A 10965-nucleotide genomic window follows, 5' to 3' on the forward strand; every position below is an offset into this window, starting at 1 on the left:
CAGTACACGGGCCTCTCACTGCTGGGGCCTCTCCCGTTGTGGAGCACAGGCTCCAGACGCGCAGGTTCAGCGGCCATGGCTCACGGGCCCAGCCGCTCCATGACATGTGGGATCTTCCCGGACCGGGGCACAAACCCGCGTCCCCTGCATCAGCAGGCGGACTCTCAACCACTGCACCACCAGGGAAGCCCAGTAGCTCATTTTTAATGCTTCAAGAATACTTAAAAATAATTTTTTAATGATTAATGTAAACTATGGAAATAGCACACAAAATAAGTACACAACTAATCACGGTAATTCATACCTGTTTTTTGTTGTTGTTGTTTTTTTTTGGCTGTGCCATGCAACTGTCAGGATTTTAGTTCCCTGAACAGAGATTGAACCCAGGCCCCCTGCAGTGGAAGCCCAGAGTCCTAACCACTGGACCACCAGGGAATTCCCTCATGTCTGTATATTCTAATCATGTGATAGAGAAGTTTCTAAGATATTCCCCTAAGATCCCTGCACTGTAGTGTAAATGACTTATATAATCTCCTTCTCTTGACTGTGGGTGTAGTCTGGAATATAATGGGATATCACTTCTGTGATTAGTTTACTAATACGCTGTGTGTTATGCAGAAGGGAGATTATTCTTGTGTGGCTGACCTAATTAGGTAAGCTTTTAAAAGAAGGTGAAACATCAGAGATGGAAGAACACAAATGAAGATGAGAATTCCATCAATAGTCTATCATAGAAATCAATTAATGAAATTTATTTTGAGTTCATAGATTTTTATTTTATTGCATTTTCTCTTTAAAATTTTAATCTAATTATTATTGTTAATTATTATAGGTACAATTATCTTATTTTATTAATTTCAACTCTTACCTTTCTAATTTTCTCTCTTCTACTTTCTTTGGGTTTAATTTGATTTTCTTTTTCCAGCATCTTAAGGGAATAATTTAAGTCATTATATTCATAATTCTTTTTTTTCTAATATAAATACTTAAAGACACATATCTCAAGACTGTTTTAGCTATATTGAACAAATTTTGATCTACTGTGTTTCCATATTTACTCATTAAAATATTTTCTATTTTCCTGAGTATTTTTTTGTCCCAAGTGTTATTTGTAAGTGAATTGTTTAGTTTCTGTACACTTGAATATTTTAATATGCCCCTTTTTGTGAATTACTAATTTAATTATGCTGTATAAATGGACTCATACAATATGTCGTATTTGTGGATGTCTTTTTATATCTGGAATAAAATTTACAAGGTTTTTCTATATTGTAGCATGTATCATTACTTAATTCTTACAATGAATAATATTTCACTGTACGGATATAACACATTTTATTTGCTCATTTATCAGTTGATGGACATTTAGATTATTTCTACTTTTTGTCTATTAATAAACCATGCTGCTGTGAAAAAGTGAAGAGAAGTTATAGTAGATATATGTTTTTATTATTCATAGGTATATACATATGAAAATACCGAGGAGGGGAATTTCTGGATTATATGGTAACTCTATTTTTAACATTTTGAGAAACAGCTGAACTATTTCCCATGGAGTCTATATCATTTTACATTCCTACCACCAATTTCTCAACATCCTGGCCAGCTAGTTTTATGATCTGTCCTTTTGACTTTAGTCATCCTAGTAGGCATTAAATAGAGAATATACTGTGAATATCCGACTATATCAGTATCAGAGATGATCATGTGCTGTGTGTCATTTAGTCTATTAATAGAGTATATTATATCGATAGTTTTTACGTATAAAACTGCCAATGCATTCTCTGGATGAAGCCCATTTAGCCGTATATACTTATTTTTATATATTGTTGGATTCATTTTTTATATATTTGGATTCATTTTATATATATAAATGAATATATATGTTCATTTTTTGGATTCATTTTATATATATAAATGAATATATATATTCATTTTTTATATATTGTTGGATGCATTTTTTCCGAGTATTTTTTGAACATTCTTTGTCTATATTCATTAAGAATATTGGTCTATAGATTGCTCTTATAATGTCCTTATACTAGATGGAAAAGAGCCACCTGTCTTATTTCTATAGCAAGGAAACATTTTTTCACACTAATTCATGAACTCATTCTGTTCTATCATGATACATGCAGAAATAATGCAAATTTATATTAACATAGGAAAATTAATCATCATTATCATGAGGTGTTTCTTTTCAATGAAAGAGAAGCATGTAATTTCCATGTGCAGATGCACATTTAATGGGATCAGCTGTATGGTGATGGACAGAAACTACATTTTTGGTGGTGAACATGTTGAAAAGTATGCAGAAGTAGATAATATCGTGTTGTACACATGGAACTTACATAATGTCATAAACTGACATTACCTCAATAAAAAACAAATCTAAAAAAAGCACACTTAAGAAGAAAATTACTGTCTTGGTTTATGGTGCTTTTAAAAATGATTTTCCTCCTTCAGTGTTGTTACTTCAAATCTAATAAATTTAAGATGTATATGTAGGGTAGTGTTTATATCTCATATGTGGTTGGCCCATAAATATTATTTAAAATATGCACAGTTTTACATTAGGGTATTATTTCCTGACCTCTCAACTAAAGTTTATAAATAACTGATTCTGACATTCTGTACATTGTAATATAAATGAGCATGGGGTACAATATCAACCTCTTACCATAACCAATCATTAACACTCAAGAATGTTTTATGTTGGAGTGGAAAAGAGTTGGCTATCATTGAATGGAAAACAGAAACATGATTATACTTAGAAAATAAAGGCAGTAAATGGTTCATTTGCTCTCTTTCCATTTGCAGAATTGTAATAAAAATGCCAACTAGATGGATATTTAGGCAAAAGTACATTGCAATGAAGTTCAGATTACAAGAGGAGCTGCATTAATATACAACATTTTTGTTTGAGCCTGCTTTTCTATTTCAATTTCAAGAGTACTTGGGTATTTTAATTTCAGTTATAGATACCCATTTAGCAACTCTCTTTTCTATAAAATAAATGTTAACACTTCTAAGTTATTCCATTTTACCATGTTTTCTTAGATTTTAATCTTAATATTAAAAAAAAATCACAACATTTGAAAGAAGTTACAGTCCTGTATATCACACAAAGTACTGGATGCCTTCTAGTTCACACATTATTAAGCTGCTGTAGCAGCAGCTGCATAGGATTTAGCACAACATATGGTGTTGATTCTTTCTCCTTTTTAATGAAAATCTGATTTATAAATCTCTTGCAACAAACTGGTGGTGAAATGTTTAGCAAAGCTATAACACATATTACTTGATATTTAAAAATGCCACCTTTTTTTCTCGTGAGCAAAATGATGACAGACGTATGAAGGTATGCTAAAAGAGGAGCGGAAATAAAATGGAAGGAAAGAATGAGAAAAAATGTAGAATTACAGGATAATAACTAATACTCCCTAAAATGAGTCTCATAAAATAATGTTATTTTTATTGGTTAAATAATTATTTGAGCTGTAATTTTAGAGTTTTTTAAAAAATTTTTAAGTATTAAGGTTGTAGTAAGGTGTTTTGTGTGTTTTATTGAGGGAGGGTAGAGAGGTAGTACAGCAGCTAAAGAAAAACTACACTGTTTCAGGATGTGTTAGAATGCTTTGTAAGACATTTCAAATAAATGTTCTTAATATGAACAATATCAATTTTTAAAATATAGAAAAATTGTATTAGCAATTAAAATAAAACGAAAAGTGTCATACAGGCTCTAGCTATACATATTCCAAGAAACAAACCTTGATGAAGATTGCCTTTCTTATTCATCAGTTCCTATTTTTCTATGCCCATGGCATTTATTCTTTCTAGAAATTAACTGTGACTTGATATCATCTCATGTAAGAACTGATTCGGACTAAAATATTTTCCTTATATTCTTGAAGATTCCCTGTTATGGTACCTGTAATCTTTCCACTTAGATGAGGGACTACTTAAAACATCTTCCAATGAAAATATATTTATCAAGAGGAGATTTAAGAAGGGAGAAAACCATCCTTTACCTCTAAAGTGATAAAATGCAGGTGTTTAAAGGAAAAATAGATTTTCCTTATACATACATATATGCAGAGAAGCTTGATTCTCAATCTAAGTTTTAATCCTCATTACAACTCAAAACTAATATTTTGTTTATTAAGATGCTATCATAAGCTGTACTAGCAGCCCTTCTCGAAAACAACACTTACATCATCACCAGTGGTGGTATCTTATTTTTTAATGTCACTGGTAGATTACAGACTGGGAATTAGATGTGTTTTTTTATAACCATTTACTTAGTGCCAAGTATTCATATGTTGATGCAGTCTGAGCTTGAGAATGTTGGGAATGACAGTTTCTATTTTCAGGCTAATCTTTTCTCTCTGTTGACCAAGTAACCTTTCCAGTCTTCACTTCCTCTTTATTCAGAATAAGTCCCCATCCCCCAATTCCTGACAAAAGAGAGCCTCGATATTCTGGAATAATCTTCCTCACCTTAATTTAGATGTGTCAAACCATGTCTGAATACTAGAGTGAGCGTGATTCAGCCACAAGCTGGTAACTCCACTAAGACTAGTGAAGTCAATATTAGACCCCTAAGAAATAAAGCATTTAGGGCTAGCAAAGAAGAGATTTTTAAAAAAGAAAAATACTAATATCTATTGCTGACTAGTGAATTTTTATTCATTTTATTTATAATAAACAACTTAGATCTTATTATGCCAATTGATCTTATTAAGCCAATTAATAACGCTGGTACAATATTTATAAGTGTTTCTAACAGAATTCATTTTATGTATAAATGGCCAGTCACTATTCTTGTTCTCATTATTACTACCGTTATGCCCATCCTCACTGAACACAAATAATTTACAGTAATCTGTGATCTCTCTAGAAAAGGAAATGGCATTAAGGGAAATGGCATTAAGGAAATGGCATTAAGGGAAATCACAGATCGGCAGAGAGGAAATTAATTAAATATTAAATTAAATCTTGACAGCAAGCTTTCAGAGGCAGCAAAAAATCTCCATTGATGATACAAAGCAAATACACTTAACATCTTTCCTCATCTGTAGTATCTCAATAGATACTATACAGATCTAATACAGACCTAGATAACAGATCTAATGATCTGTCACATGAAACACCTGCTCCAAAGTTTCTTTTCTCCCAACTCCTAAAAACATGAGTTCTACAACCCAAGCTAATAGGTAAATTTTTGCCCCTTTTTTTCTTCTCTCACATTGCTTAAGAGGCATTCTACTTCAGTTATCTGTAACTCCAGAGTAGTTTAAGTTATTCAACTTTTTCTGAATTTCATTTTAGTGCATCTCAAGAGGCTGACATTGATCAGACTCAGAGAATCTATCTTTTAATTCAAAGCCTGGGTAAAAATCTGTAAATGCCTGTGTGTGAATGCATAGTTAGGGTCAATATTACTTTTTCAGTACCCATACCTTTACACTGCACCTGACGTGTTGCGCTGATAAACACTATCAGGTATTCTAGTTTGCAAAAACTGTAAGGACCATTTCAAGTGCATCTCTGGGAAACTAGCTATTGGAACTGTCCTCAAATTTATCCTGCTGAGGCTAAAGTTTTCTTATCTATAAAATACTCTTCAGGGACTTACTTGGGGGTCCAGTGGTGAAGGCTCCATGCTTCTACTTCAGGGAGCACAGGTTCAATCCCTAGTCAGTGAGAAAATATCATGTATGCCATGCCATGCAGCCAAAAATAATAATAATAATAAAATACTATTCATTACTTAATTAAAAAAATAATGGGGGAAGCAGTAAAAGCCCTCAATTCCAGAGGGTGAGAAAGCTTGGGGATAGAGAGCTGTGAAGTTCTTTTAATTAGTCCAGCACAAAAAGACTGATTTACCTAGAAATACCATTTGCTTAGTTTTCATGAAGTGCTTACTTCTGCGTCTATGGCCCTTTCTTCCAACCCCAGGCCCTCTTTGCCCCCCCTTGACAGCTGAGTCCTCTTCACTTGGTTCTGGATTCCAAGGCCAGGCCAGTCTAGATGGGATCTCTCTCACCTGAATATGAAAGTGATGATGATTCATATTGGACCTAACTCAGTATACATGAAGACACCGCTGGTAGAATCTATGTTTGGCCATAGTTTGGCACTTCCGGTAGAACAATACTCAGTAGCCATCCAGATTGCACTGGCCATTGTGCAGGGTTTTTGTTCCAGAAAGTTGGAAAACTTACAGCAACAGTAGGCTGCTGGCCAGCTTCTTCAGATTTACCAGTCAAAGTAACTATGTGCAAATCAACTGGGACAGAGTTGATAAAAGATATAAAGAAAGCAGGAAGACCTGATTCAGAAATGAGCAAATAAAGCAGCACCTGAAATCAGCAATATAATTGAAGCAGCAACAGAATTTATCAGACAGGACATTGTGATGTTCAGTGGATTTGTGAGAGGCTATTTGCTAGGCCTTGCCTCTTAAGGACATGAGTGTTCTGTCACAGTGGATTCAACCTGAGAGGAGAAGGGGTGGTAACATGATGATGTCTCTACAGTTCCAGACACCAGATTCTCCAGGGTGTGAAGAAAAAAGTAGTTGGGCAAAATGGAGCTCACAATTTACTGTTTGTCTTCTGACAAATCCTGCAGTGCAGCCGAAATTAAATAAAGTGAATCCACTTAAAAATATATATATGTTTGCAATAAACTAAAAGGATTGTAATGCCCTTTTGTGGAAGGTCTTAGAAATAATAAAATTATTGAATATATTAAATAGATTCTACTGATATAAAATACTAATAATGGGGGAAAAATCACTGCTGTTCTAGTCTCTGTGACATAATTAGTGCAGCTTGTATCTCCCAAATCTTACCATTCTGTTTCTCTTGCAGGACCAGAATACGGTGCTGCCCTTTGCATTCTCTGCTTCCCAACACAGAAAACACTGGCAAAGAACAGGCAAGGAAGCTGGACCTTTAAGCCACTCTAAACTACAGATTATTCTTGAAGGAGAATCTCTTAAGGAACTGAGTTTTTGGTTTTACATGTATAGTAATGAATATATACAACTGAATTTTACAGTTATTTTTAAACCGTTGTATAAATGTTTTCTTAACTGAGAGATGACTGATTTTACTTTTTCTGTTTTCACTTGTATTCATTATGACGTTTTAAAAATTATAAGCCTTGAATCAATATACTTATGTGAGTGTTGATAAGAGTAGTCATTTCTAAGCTTGTTTGTCTCATGCCATAATATATACACATATTTCAAGATATTGAATTTATAGAAAATATATAGAAAAATATATGGAAGTGAATATTTAGAGAAAAAATCACTACTGATCACACCTCGTCAAATTATAAGATATGACAATTTCCCCTAACTACTCTCAATACAAATGCTATTAATGCATTTGTATATGCAGTGAAACTTTTGAAAATTCATGTAGGAAAATTATATCAGACAGCTCACAGATTAGATTGTACAAATATTGAGTACATTAATGATAATTCATTAAAAACAATCCTAGGTAAAAACAGTAATAAGATGTCGGTATTAAGCCAATCCTTTGAAGTAAAAAGTAATGGCATATAGGGTGTTAATAGATATTAGAGACATAAAGTGATTGGGCTAACTAAGGCTATAATGCCACACTAGCAATTCAGATTATTATGAGTGTTTTGTAGTGTCAGCCTGGGAATGCTCAAGGAAGTATATTCCAAACTTCCTTAATGATAAATGTCACCAGACTAGATAGCTAAACGTAATGATGATCAGACCTCTGCCCCAAGAGATTCTCATTCAGTAGATTGTATTGTGACATTGTTATCTATAGTGTACCTGTAGTCCTCCTGGGGACTCTTCAGGCAAGCTTGAAAATCACCAAGGCTAAGAGGTCTGTGACCTTGGCACACTCTGAGCCTTTAATCTTCCTCATTTGTACTTAAAGTTTGTGAAATAGTTTATAATTGTCAGATTATGTAAACTATTTGTTTTATTTTACAGCATTTGCTCACCTGGTCTTATTTGTGACTAACAACTCTGTGAACTACTTGATATATATTTCATACATTCTTTACTTGGATTTAAGGATGCACATGCGTTCTCAAACTTAATGTGCATGAGGATCACTTGGACAAATCATTAAAATGCAAATGCATGCTCTGCCACCTAGATTTTGATTCATTTGGTCTCTGATGGGACCTAGGAATTCACATTTGAAATAAGCACTCCTGCTGATTCTGATGAAAGTGCTGTACAGATTATATATTCAGAAATCCCACTGTAGAGGACTGATGAATTAAAATCACAGTGACTGTTGGAAATCCACCTAAATCTAAACAAACCCTGTGGAAATACTTCTGTGTTTGGAGCTTCCTACCAGCTGCCAACGTATTACCTGAATTTTACTAGAAATGGTGCACTTGAATGTCATAAGACATTATCTTTATTCATTGGAATTATTTTGAGATTCATTCTATTTAAAAGACACTACAAGGAGGGCTTCCCTGATGGCGCAGTGGTTGAGAGTCCGCTTGCCAATGCAGGAGACACGAGCTCGTGCCCCGGTCCGGGAAGATCCCACATGCCGTGGGGCGGCTAGGTCCGAGAGCCATGGCCGCTGAGCCTGCGCGTCCGGAGCCTGCGCGTCCGGAGCCTGTGACCCTCAACGGGAGAGGCCACAACGGTGAGAGGCCCGCGTACCACAAAAATAAATAAATAAATTAAAAGACACTACAAGGACAGAACTTCTAGGTGATTTAATTAAGACAAAACTCCTATTATTTGCTATTTAGGTAAACTATTTTATTTTTAATGTCCAAGCAAAATAATTGTTTGCAATTGTAATTATACTCTTTACCAATGTATCAAAAACTCCACAAAGAAACTGGTATTATATTTTCCTACAGGAAATCTTGCAATTTTGCAGTTCACATTTTAGTTAGGTAAAACACAACTTTCATTACTATGCACAGTGAGAATTTAAATGTTTCTGATTCTTTCTGCAATAAAATGTTATGTACATGCTTTAAGACAGTTGAATTACTATGCTTCTCACTAATGATGGAGTAAAATTTTACGTGAATGTGTTATAATATTTCTGAATCTCATTAAATATTACATTCATAGAATTTTATTTTAGAACAATAGCTATCATCTCTTAATTGTTATGATCCTGAAACACACCAAATGCATTTCACTTGGTCAAATCTGCATTGTAACTTATTTTAAATGTTTAATCTTAGACATCTGAGTTATTAGAAGGGTTGATTCAAAAATCGAATGTGTCTGGCTTGCAGAAGAATGAAACTGTCAATCCTATAATGATTAAAATAATGGATTAACAAATGTGCTAACCATATAAACAGTGGCTTTTTATATTGGTGTATCAGTGTTTTAAATTAGGTAAAATTTGTCAATGTGATCAGCTTTATTTTTTTACTTTCAGATGATATAGTCCAATTTAATGAGGAATAATAACACTGGCTTTCTCACAGAGTTATTACCACAACGCAATCAGCAAAGTATGTTAACAATTTGGATAAACAGTCTTTGTGTGTGTGTGTGTGTGTGTGTGTATGAAAGTGCACATATGCCTGTGTGCACACAGAGTACATGTTTAATTATAATATTGATATTTTAAAATACAGTTATATTTACCTGTGTGAACACATTTTATTTCTGTTTTGAACAGAGTGTTATTAATTCAACCATGCTATTGACCATCTATTTCTGATTTCCTAAATAATTATTTTAAACAGAAGTCATGTTCCTTTATCCAGGTTGGTTTTCCTCATCGAAATTGTGTGTAGAAGAATAATATCTTGATGAGAAAAAGAAGAAAGACTGCACAGTCTAACTCTAATTTTAGAGGGATAGCTTTTTATCTTCATCCCTGACATCAAAAGAGGAGGTATCATAACATTTTAAAGCTTGAGCTTTTTATTTGACCGAGATTAGAAAATAAGGAACTCTGGATTTTGTACTTGTTTACCTGAAAACATCAAATTTAATACAACTCAAAAGATATATTATATTCTACGTTACTTTTCATATGTCATTGTTATAGTCAAATGTTCTCTTTTTTCCAAGAAGATAAAGTTTTCCTTTGTGAATATATTTTTTTTAACTTTTCATTTTATATTGGAGTATAGTTTTTTTGTTTTGTTTTGTTTTTTTGCCACACCATGCGGCTTGTGGGATTTTAGTTCCCTGACAAGGGATTGAACCCAGGCTCTAGTCAGTGAAAGTGCAGAGCCCTAACCACTGGACCACGAGGGAATTCCCTGGAGTATAACTGACTAACAATGTTGTGTTAGTTTCAGGTGTACAGCAAAGTGGTTCAGTTATACATATACATGTATCTATTCTTTTTCAAATTCTTTTCCCTTTTAGGTTGTTACATAATATTGAGCAGATTTCCCTGTGCTATACAGTAGGTCCTTGTTGGTTATCCATTTTAAATACAGCAGTGTGTACATGTCAATCCCACACTCCCTAACCATTCCTTCCCTCCACCCTTCCCCCCTGGTAACCATAAGTTTGTTCTCTAAGTCTGTGAGTCTGTTTCTATTTTGTAAATAAGTTCATTTGTCTCATTTGTTTTTAGATTTCGCATATAAGGTATATAATACAATATTTCTCTTTCTCTGTCTGACTTACTTCACTCAGTATGACAATCTCTAGGCCCATCCATGTTGTTGCAAATGGCATGATTTCATTCTTTTTAATGGCTGAGTAATATTCCATTGTATATACGTACAACATCTTCTTTATCCATTCCTCTGTCGATGGACATTTAGGTTGTTTCCATGTCTTGGCTATTGCAAACAGTGCTGCAATGAACATTAGGGTGCATATATCCTTTCAGACCATGTTCTTCTCTGGATATATGCCCAGGAGTGAGATTGCAGGATCATATGGTAGCTCTATTTTTAGTTTTTTAAGGAAGCTTCATACTGTTTTCC

The 10965-nt window shown here is 33.9% G+C and overlaps 1 pseudogene; it reads left to right on the top strand.

Moving 5' to 3' along the window:
• Nucleotides 1–6039: 6039 nt before the first annotated feature.
• Nucleotides 6040–6721, top strand: LOC111171199 (FUN14 domain-containing protein 1 pseudogene; annotated as a pseudogene).
• Nucleotides 6722–10965: the final 4244 nt, after the last annotated feature.

This window comes from Delphinapterus leucas, unplaced genomic scaffold (genome assembly GCF_059928025.1).
Source record: "Delphinapterus leucas isolate spDelLeu-1000000601 "Yukka" unplaced genomic scaffold, BTC_Dleu_Yukka2 spDelLeu_asBTCV2_sq53, whole genome shotgun sequence".
Classification (NCBI taxonomy): Eukaryota; Metazoa; Chordata; class Mammalia; order Artiodactyla; family Monodontidae; genus Delphinapterus; species Delphinapterus leucas.